Source organism: Thalia democratica, chromosome 2 (genome assembly GCF_965202585.1).
Source record: "Thalia democratica chromosome 2, ktThaDemo2.hap1.1, whole genome shotgun sequence".
Classification (NCBI taxonomy): domain Eukaryota; kingdom Metazoa; phylum Chordata; class Thaliacea; order Salpida; family Salpidae; genus Thalia; species Thalia democratica.
The window spans coordinates 1,309,518-1,319,723 of NC_139166.1; positions in this window are offsets into that span (position 1 = coordinate 1,309,518).

Below are 10,206 nucleotides of genomic sequence, written 5' to 3' on the forward strand. Positions count from 1 at the left end.
ATTTAACTAAATAAAAAACAAGTTGTTCAATTATCTATTTAACTTTAAATTTTCTATAGAACTATTATAGTAATACAAAGTTTAATCACCTAAATTAAACCATAACCAAAGTTAGACAAAATAAATTCTATTGTGATGTTCAAGTAAATTAAAAGTATGTATGATGATAACTATGTTCATATTAATTTGTAAAACTTTTTTATAAAGCTAATATTTTGCTTTCTATAAAGTTGCTCTTGTTTTTTAGGGCATACATGGTAAAGTGGTAGAGTATTTTTTTACAAAGATTTACAATTGCTCTGTTATGAAAGCTTGAAGTGTAAATTGTAAACTGGATATTATAGAACAAAAATTTTTTTAAACGTTTGAGATTAAGTTAATTTTATAAATATTTTTGATACTAACCTTAAATGGATTGCAAATATTTACTTTTTAGTTGCTAATTTTCTCAGAAATGGGAAAAAATTACTTAAAATATATCTTCATTATTTTTGAGCATTTGGTCTCAAATTTTCAGGAAATGTTTGTTTTAAATCGAAAAAACAATTAATTCATACTGTAAAAGTTTGAAAATAAATTCTTAAAACTATAGAACTTTTTCTTTGCCTTTTTGAGGCTATAAGGGGGCAAGGCACAGTTTTTACATGTTAATTTTATATTAAATATCTTTAACTTAACTACCATTTGCTTTTGACCTTTTTATAAAGTTAGAATTATTTTTAAGGATATGAGGGTACAAAGTCAAAGAGTTCAATAGGTTCATTATAAAAGGACCAAAGTAAAAGGCAAAAAAAAACTGTTTCATTAAAAATCTATCTTCTACAGTTTTAAAGCAATAGTTCTGAAACTTTCTCAGTTTAATTTTAACTTAGAATAAATTAAATCATAATTTAAACTTAGAATTAAGAATAAACAATTCTAATGAAGGAATTTAAAAATTTTTGAGTAAAGCTTTAAAAACTCTCTGAGTTTAGCAATGTAACATCAAAACCCAGGGCTGACTCATATACAAAACAAAAACAAATTCTATTTTGGTCCTAAGGCTCTTAAACTTAAGTGTTTGTAGTCTTTACATTAGGATTTTTTTATTATGCAAGAAACATTTCTTAGAAAATTGAGATTAGTTGATTGAAAAATTAGGAAAATATATTTTTAGTAAATTTTTCAAAATTCCAAGATGGGTAATGAAAAATTACCCTATCATACAATTTATAGGAAACTTCTTATACAACTGACTATATCTCAAAAATTATTTATTTTATATTCTGTAAAAAGTATCTTATAACATATAATTTAAGCTTTCATCTAATGGCAAGTATCAAAGAGTTGTCAAAAACCTCAAATGAGCTGTAATTTCAGAAATACCAAAAAAAAAAAACCTTGAATTTTGAACACAATTTACTAAAAAGCCTCAAATTTCAAACAATTTATTTATGAAAAATAATGAAGTTTAGATAAGATAAGAAAAATATACCATAAACAATATTTTTCTTCTCTTATTTTTTGATTTTATTTATTACAAAACACATTTAAAATAACAGTACAGTATCCATTAAATATTTTTATCTTTATATAGGGCATAGGGGGTGGGGGGTCCTGCATTCTTTTTACAAAAATTAACAATAGAATTAAAAAAATCACTTTAAATAAGTTTAAAAATCACTAAAAATCTATCTTCTCCTTCATTTTTAAGATATTGACCATAAATTTTCAAGAAATGTTCCTTGCATTAAAAGAAAAAATCCAATTGTAACAATATAGAATAAATTTTTTATAACCAAAATAATTAAAAAAAATTATTATTTATTTTTGTAAAGGAAAAAATATTTTTACTTGAAATTAAAAAAAATCCTACAATAGTGTCGTTTATTTTGAAGTTAAGAACAAACTGAGATTAGAAAGATTGCTTAACAATTGTGAGAAGAATTATATTTTTAATAAAGTAGTCTTTATTTGCTGTTTTAACTTTGCCTTACCATAAGGATCCTAGTAAGCTCTCCTACTTTGTCTCCTCATATCTCAAAAACTAGTTTTCAATAAAAGAATCAGTAAAAAGTATCTGTTAGCTAAGTTAAAGATCTTTAAAACAAGATCAACATGTAAAAAAAGTTCCTTGTTCCCCTATGCCCTTTACCTAGTTTTATACCTTAAACTTAATGTTTTACTGAAAATTGACGAAAGAAACTTGTACTTTCAAAAACCTGGAAGAAATTCAGAAAACCTGGAAAATATTTCCAAACAATCTTTGGCAACACTGATATTAGTTTCAGTAAAAATGATGTTGAACCCTCTTTGGCCATAATTTTTTCCTTTCATGAAAACCTATTAACACTCCAATATTTTACCCTTGCATCTTAAAAACTATTTATCTTTGAAAAGGTGATAAAACTGCTAGCTAGCTAAGTACATCTTTTAAATGAGCTCAACTACTAAAATTGTGCCTTACCCCTTATTTATACCCTCAAGTTTCTGAGCTTTGCTATAAATAAGTAACATGTAATAAGGAACTGAAAAACTTTGTAAATAGAGATATACACCTCACTAACAAGATTTAAATCAATTTATATAAAAAAAAGTAAGCTAGTAATGTTGTTGTACAGACATCCACTAAAAAACAAATAAAGAAATATTGAAACTTTTGATAACTATAGTTTTTTTTGCACATTAAAAAATTTCTAATGTATTTAAATAATGTAATAAAAAAGTCTAATACTTATAAAAAACTACAGAATTAAAGTACATTAGTAATATTTTATGGAGGCAGTAGTCTTTTAGGTTTGTCAAAACCTTAGCTAGTTTTATCTATGTTTTTTTTTGTGGTTTAACATAGTTTTAAATGCATAACACTTAGAAACAGCTTCTGTATGTTGTTACAACAAATATTTTGTTCTGTATCTCAAGTTAGGGAGGTTCAAAATTAAATGTGATTTGTAATTTACAATTTTGACAAATTTCTTTGCAAAACAACACTAAAATATTATTCAATATTTGAAGAAAGTTGATTATTTATCTTGAAGTTTTTTTTGTTTCTTGCTAACTTAACTTTGGTATTGTATAATAAAGCTTTTGGACAAGCTAGTGTTAAGGGCATAGGGGGGGGGGTAAACACCCTTTTTTGGTTTTTGATCTTATTTTATATAGTTTTTACTAAGCTACAAGATGCCTTTTACAGATTTAAAAAAATCAAAATAGTTTTTGAGATATAGCCGGTCAAAGTCAAAGCCGACAATAGGATCCTTATTGGAGGCGCAAACTAAAACGGCAAAAATAGACTATTTCACTAAAAATCTATCTTCTCCTACGTTTTTTGAGATAACTACCTCAAACTTTCAGGAAATGTTCCTTGATATATTTAGAAAATTCTGTTGGAAGGAATTTTTAAAAAAAGAAAAAACAAAAATTTTATATAAAAAATAAACAAAAAAAACAGTTTTTTTTTTGTTATAAAATTTTTATTTTTTAATTTTTTTAAATTCTGTTCCGACAGAATTTTCTAAATACTGCAAGGAACATATCCTGAAAATTTGAGGTAGTTATCTCAAAAAACGTAGGAGGAGATAGATTTTTAGTGATTTCTAGTTATTTGGCGTTTTAGTTTGCGCCTCCCATAAGGATTCTATTGTTGCCTCTGACTTTGACCGGCTATATCTTAAAAATTATTTTGAATTTTTCAAATCTGTAAAAAGCATCTTGTAGCTTAGTAAAAACTATATAAAATAAGATCAAAAACCAAAAAAGGGTGTTTACCCCCCCCCATGCCCTTAAATTGATTATGAAGCTTTAAAATTAAACTAGATAATAAACAGTCATTTAAAAAGCTAATGATCTTAAATCAAGAAACATAGGTGTGAAATATGCTTAAAATAGTTTTTATGCACTGATAATGAAGATTTTTAATTCTGACCCTAGTTGCAACTTATTAATTCATGTTTAATTTTCAGTGTACTAATTTAACATAGTTCATTCTAGAACTTGGACAAATATTTAATTTTGTTTGACAAAAGTTTTAAGCTTTGTGTATTTACAGAGCATTTTTAAAATCCAAAATAAGTGCCTAATAATAGAAAAAAAATATTGTATTTTATCTATTTTGAAATCTTAGTTTTAAAAAGATTTCTAAATCTGTACATATCTTAAAACCAAGTCAAGGTTGTTATCAATTTTTTTTATTAAGGTTATGTGTTAAAAAAATAGTATTTTAATTTTTATGTTTTATTATAATCAAAAGTTTTTGATTTTTAACTGTTAATTTTACAATAGTTCTAAAATTTTAAAACTTTTAAAGATCTTAACTCATTGACAAGGAAGATAATATCACTTCAAATACTTAAGATTTAATTTTCATTACAATGTTTCACTCAAAAAACAAGAAATCATTATTTAATAATAAAATCAATTCAAATAGAGTCATACAGTAAAAGTATATAAATTAAAATGATTAGAATTTTACAGAAATCTTATTGATTAATATCAACTAAATTGATAAATGTAGTCAAAAGAGGAGAAATGTGAGAAGATTTTATTATACACTGCTGATAAGATGAGCTGAAAATAATACCAAAGAGAACTGATGATCAACAACTTACTACTATACTACAGGTTAAAATTTTTAGTGTGATTTACCATTATGACTAGTTTTAATTATAACTATCGTAAAAAAGTTTACACTTTTAGCAACTTCCTAACAGCATTTTTATGATCATTTTTCATGTATAATTACTAACATTATAAATTATTTCCAATTGTGTAAATTGATTCTTATAATTTTGGTGCTACTTGTTGTAGCACTGATATTGACAGCATTTTATAAGTTGTTTGCAGACCAAGTTGTTATAAATAATTGTTGTCATCAATATTATAATCACTACTATTTTGTTTATTTAAATCAAAAGTGTGATAAAATAAATTATAAAAATCAATAGTAATAACTAATTTTTAAATTAAGAGTCTCAAAACTAGAAGTATTTTTAAATCTTTTACAGGAATTTTACAGTTTTTAAAATTTTATTTATTAAGGGCTGAGGGGGTAAGCCATGTTTTTTACAAACTGATCTTATTTATAGAGTTTTTACTAAGCTTCAAGTTGCTTTTTACTGTTTAAAAAAATTGAATTAGTTTTTGAGATATGACCAGTAAAAGTTGGGCCGCAAAATAGGTATTAATGGTAAAAGAAAACTAAAGCAGCAAAAGCACTGAATTTTATTTAAAATTTGTCTCCTCCTACATTTTTCAAGCAATCTTCTTTAAACTTTCACAGTCTAACCCTTATACAATAATAAAAAGCATTACTTTAGACTAAAAATTTTTAAAAGAATAAATTTTATAATTTTAAATGTTATTAAAATTAATAAGTAGAATTTTTTTTCTTATAATAAAAGGTAAGTTTCCTGAAAATTTGAAGAAGATTGCTTGTAAAATAAAGAAGGAGATATCTTTTTACGGATTTTTTGAATTCCTAAAAATACTGACCCCAAATTTGCGGTCCATACGCTTGTATCACAAACTTTTTTCAAAGTATCAGGGTTGCCACACACTCAGGGAACTCAGGGAACTCAGGGAATTTTCAAACTGTAGAAAATCTCAGGGAAACTCAGGGAATCTCAGGGAAACTCAGGGAATTTTGGCATTTTTCTTTTAACTCAGGGAAACTCAGGGAAGTTTTGATTTTTTCTCTAAATTTCAGGGAAGTTTTTGAAAATCTCAGGGAAATTTTTTTCTAGATCTAGAATGAGGTTTAGTTAATCCAGTTTCAAATATTTTGTTCAAAAGTAGTAATTTTTATTATTTAAGTGGTTATTTAGAATTATTTTAGCCTTGCCGCTAGTTCTTCAATATTCTTAGTATTAACATTGTAGTTTTTTTAAGTTTTAAATTTATATTTACTTAAGTAAAATCAAACAGTTTAGAGAAATGAAAGTTGTTGTTAACTATTCATTATTATATGTATGCATTTAAGTGAGTTCTTCATGTGAAATTATTATTATAGTATAATTTAATTTTGTCAATTAAAATGTCAAACAAATTAAACTTTATTCTTTTATGTAGAAAGTTAACTAACAAGTTTACACAAAGTTGTGCAAAAATTTAGTTTTTAATTTTTAATTGGTTTAAACCTTTAAAGATTGAGTTTTTGAAAACATATTATTCATAAATTTAATGCAGAAGCATACACATACAACCTTCCTTTTATTATTAAAGAAGAAAAATGAGAATGAGGTATTAATAACTTGTGTTAGAAAAGAAAATTTTTTTTTAAGATTTGAAAAATACTCAGGGAAATTTAAGGTTACTCAGGGAAATTTTTGGTCACTCAGGGAAGATTTTTTGGCTCAAAGAGTGGCAACCCTGAAGTATAAAATGTTACAAAAGGAAATGATATTTTTGAATTCTATAACAAATGACTTGTAGTTTGTACTTCTAAAAGCTTTCATTTAAAAGCTGAACTTATTTTTTATAAAATAAAGTGTTGGACTCCCTATGCCCTTAAACAAACCTTAACTATCAGGGTTACCCAAAATCTGTAAACCTGGAAAAGCCTGGAATTTTAGAAGTTTTGAAAAAAAAACTCAAATTTTAAACAAAATCACTGAAAAACCTAGAGTTTTTAACAATTTTAATATGTTCAGTTGTAAAAAATTGATTTAACTCAAAAAATCTATCATATAGATAATTTTTTTTTGTCATCATCAGAAATTTTTTTATTAAAAAACACATTTAAAGTAGCTTTACAGTATCTTTTCAATGTTTTTATACTATTTAACACAGTTTCTTACCTTAAACTTAACTTTAATAGACCCATAATTTAAACTTAAAATAGACCCAAAAATGTGTACTTTTAAAAACCCAGAGAAAATTATGAAAACCCGGAAAAAATTTGGCAAAAACATTTGGCAACCCTGAATTATGTAAAAATAAAGAATTATATTTCACTATAAGCTCATTTAGTTAAAATCATTAGTGTTAATTTGAAATTTATTTTTGTTGATTATATTTGCTGGGTTGCCACAAAGTCAGGAAAAAAAGGGGGGTTTTTGCAAAAAAGTCAGGAAAAATCAGGAAATTTGATATGAACATGCTCTTGATAAGAAAGTTTATTATCACTAAAATGCATCTTGAAAAATTTTATTTCCTAAAAAATTTTGCTTATGTAGTTCATCTTTTTTTCAGGGTCTAATTGAATTTTTAAATTATATTATATTTTTCAAGTCTATGATCATGTATTTTTGAATTGATTTTAGTTAAAAATTTGATTTAGAAAAGTCAGGAATTTTTTTTCAGCTCAATCTGTGCAGGGTAGCCATAAAACCTGGAATTTGACTATTTAGTTAAAGTTTTATATTAAAGCTATAAGTTGCTTTTTAGATCTTTTTGATATTCAAACTAACTTATATGATACAGCTACATACTGACATCAACAATCACTGTATTTATTTAGAGTTTAGGATTTATAATTATGTATCAGTTTTAGGTATAAGTCAAAATACTATAACAAACATTTTTTACTTATTTTTATACTTGTGTAAGCCTTTCATTTTAAATGTTAATAAAACACGACAATGCACGTTGTTTCACTATGAATTTTCTGCTTATAATGTTTTTATTTAGTTCTTAATTAAATTGAACAATTGTTTAGTAATATATATTAATTCTTTACACTTGTAATAGGTTAGATATAACACTTATTTTATAACTTATCACTGAAATTGTTATGTTAAGGGCATAGGGGGTAAATCACCCCTATTCACAATTTAGTCTTATTTTATTGAGTAACTGAGCTATGAGTTGCTTTTTGCAGATTTTTAAAGCTCAAAATATTTTTTGAGATAAAGCCGGTTGAAGTTGGAGACTACAATACAACTAATCAAGACCCCCCAATGCCCAAAATGACTTCTAAAGGGATTTTCCTTACTTTGAAAAAATGTCAGGCTAAATCGGTCTCAATCAGGCTAAATGAAAAAACTTCCGCGCACGAACCATGTTTTATGTGCATTGAAAATTTGTAGATTTTTTGAACAATATTTTGACCACTTTTAGATATTATAAGATACTTTCCGAAAATTTAGGTTATTTATCTGAGAAAACGTAGGAGATTGAAATTTAGTGAAATTATTTATTTTTTGCCTTTTAAGTTTGTGCCTTCCATAAAGAGCCTATTGAAATTTCTAAGTTAAATTGCTTATGCTATGATAGTTTCTTTAAAATTTTTAAAAGTTAAAAAATAACCGGTAGCTTTGTTATTTTTTTTAAATAAAAGATATTTTATCTCTCCTATACCCCTAAAACGTTTTCCTTAGGCTAAATTAAACTATAGTATTAATTTATAGAATTAAACTTTTGTAAATTTATTTTATTTAGTTTGAAATCTTTTTGTTTATTTTTTTATATAAATTAGAGTTGGTAATAAATTAAAAAAAAATCATTGCTTAAATACGTAAATTCAAGTTGTAGTTGTCATTAATAAACAGTTTCTATGCTTTAAACAAAAGTAAATATGTTTAAAAATTTAAATGATAACAAATTCTACTTATTACATATTTAAAATATCAAAATTATTTTTATGTATATAAAAATTATTATCTAATTTAAAACACAATCAGAATTTTTAGGCATTTTACATATATCATGTATAACTCAAATTATTTAATATAAAACAAGCAGGAACTAAATGCTAGATGATATTTAGTTGTTTGGCTCAATATATAAAATATAATAAAATATGTTAAATGATAAAAATTTCAATGAATTAACAAATAATTTACTGGTAACTTAGTTATGATAGTTAATTATAAATATATTTTATGTGTTTAGTTTTTTATTTTAATACAACTTATACAAACAAATTTATTCACAGAAGTCAAAAAATACTCTGAAGACAACTCCCCAAACACAACTAGCAGTTTGAAAAAGTTCAACAATTGATGATTTCTTCAAGTTTTAGTAAATTACTTTTATTGTTGACTTCTTATGTTTAACAACTAATAGCTAATTGTAGTTAATGTTTTGTGTTTTATTGTTTATATGTACTGTTATTGTTTGTTGTTATTGTTTGTTTTGTCTTGTTAACCTTATTGTGTGATGTCTGTATTATTAGTTTATCTTAAATATTTGTGTACTTTAGGAAAGCAATCAGTCAATACATAGTATTTACTAACTTTTAACAAAACTTAAATATTATTATATACAATCATCACTTTGTAGATGATGTTGTATGAAAAGTAAAGCTTTATCAAGAAGATTATTCGATTTTAATGAAAAATTTAAAATAAAATGCTGAGTAAAGATAATTTAACTTTAGATTTAAAGTAAGAGTTTAATTTAGTTTAGTATTATTTATATGACATATTAAATAACTTCGTTTTAAATTTATTTCTATCTTTTTCATTGCATACTGTTATATAAAATAATAAGTTGAAAAATACAATACTAACTTGGTTATATACTTTTGTGAAAATTTATTTTTATAACAATAGTTTTGTAATAGAATGTGTACTTTTAAGCTTTTAATTAGTAAAATGATTAAATTCTCAAAAGGATATGTACTACTAGAAAAATGTATAAACTTGCCAGATAAATTTCCTTATTGCTTTTAAATTGCTTATTTTGAAGAGTTTTGTTCTACTGCTTATTGAAATCCTTGTGTAGATTTAGTCTATGTTTATTATCACAAGGATAACTATTTGTTATCGTATTCATACGTACAAGACAGAATGAAATACTAATAATGATAAATTTCTTTAAATAAAAAATCCCATTTACAAACCAACAATTCCATTGCATTTTAATTTATTTTGTTAAATTTTTCATCTATTATAAAACATAATTTCAGGTATAACCCACCAACTTCATCAAATGTATAAAACAGTACACACATGATCTTAAATTTCTTGTAATTTCTATTTAAACATAGTTAAAAAACTTAATTAGCCATTTAAACCAATTTATGTAGTTCCTAATTAGTTTGTCTAAAAACTTTATAAAATGAAATTAATTTGCAAAACCAAGTTATCTAAAAGTAATAATCTAATACTTTTAAATATGACAACTATATAAAGGGTGTCTTCAGTAAAATGAAACTTAAAATTTCGTACTTTAAAGAGTTAAATCTTATTAAACAATTTTAAATTTTGTTTGTATTTCTATATGCAGCTTAGAAACATTTAATAAGTTTCTAATTAGTGAGCAAAGTATAGTACATTAATTTTTAAA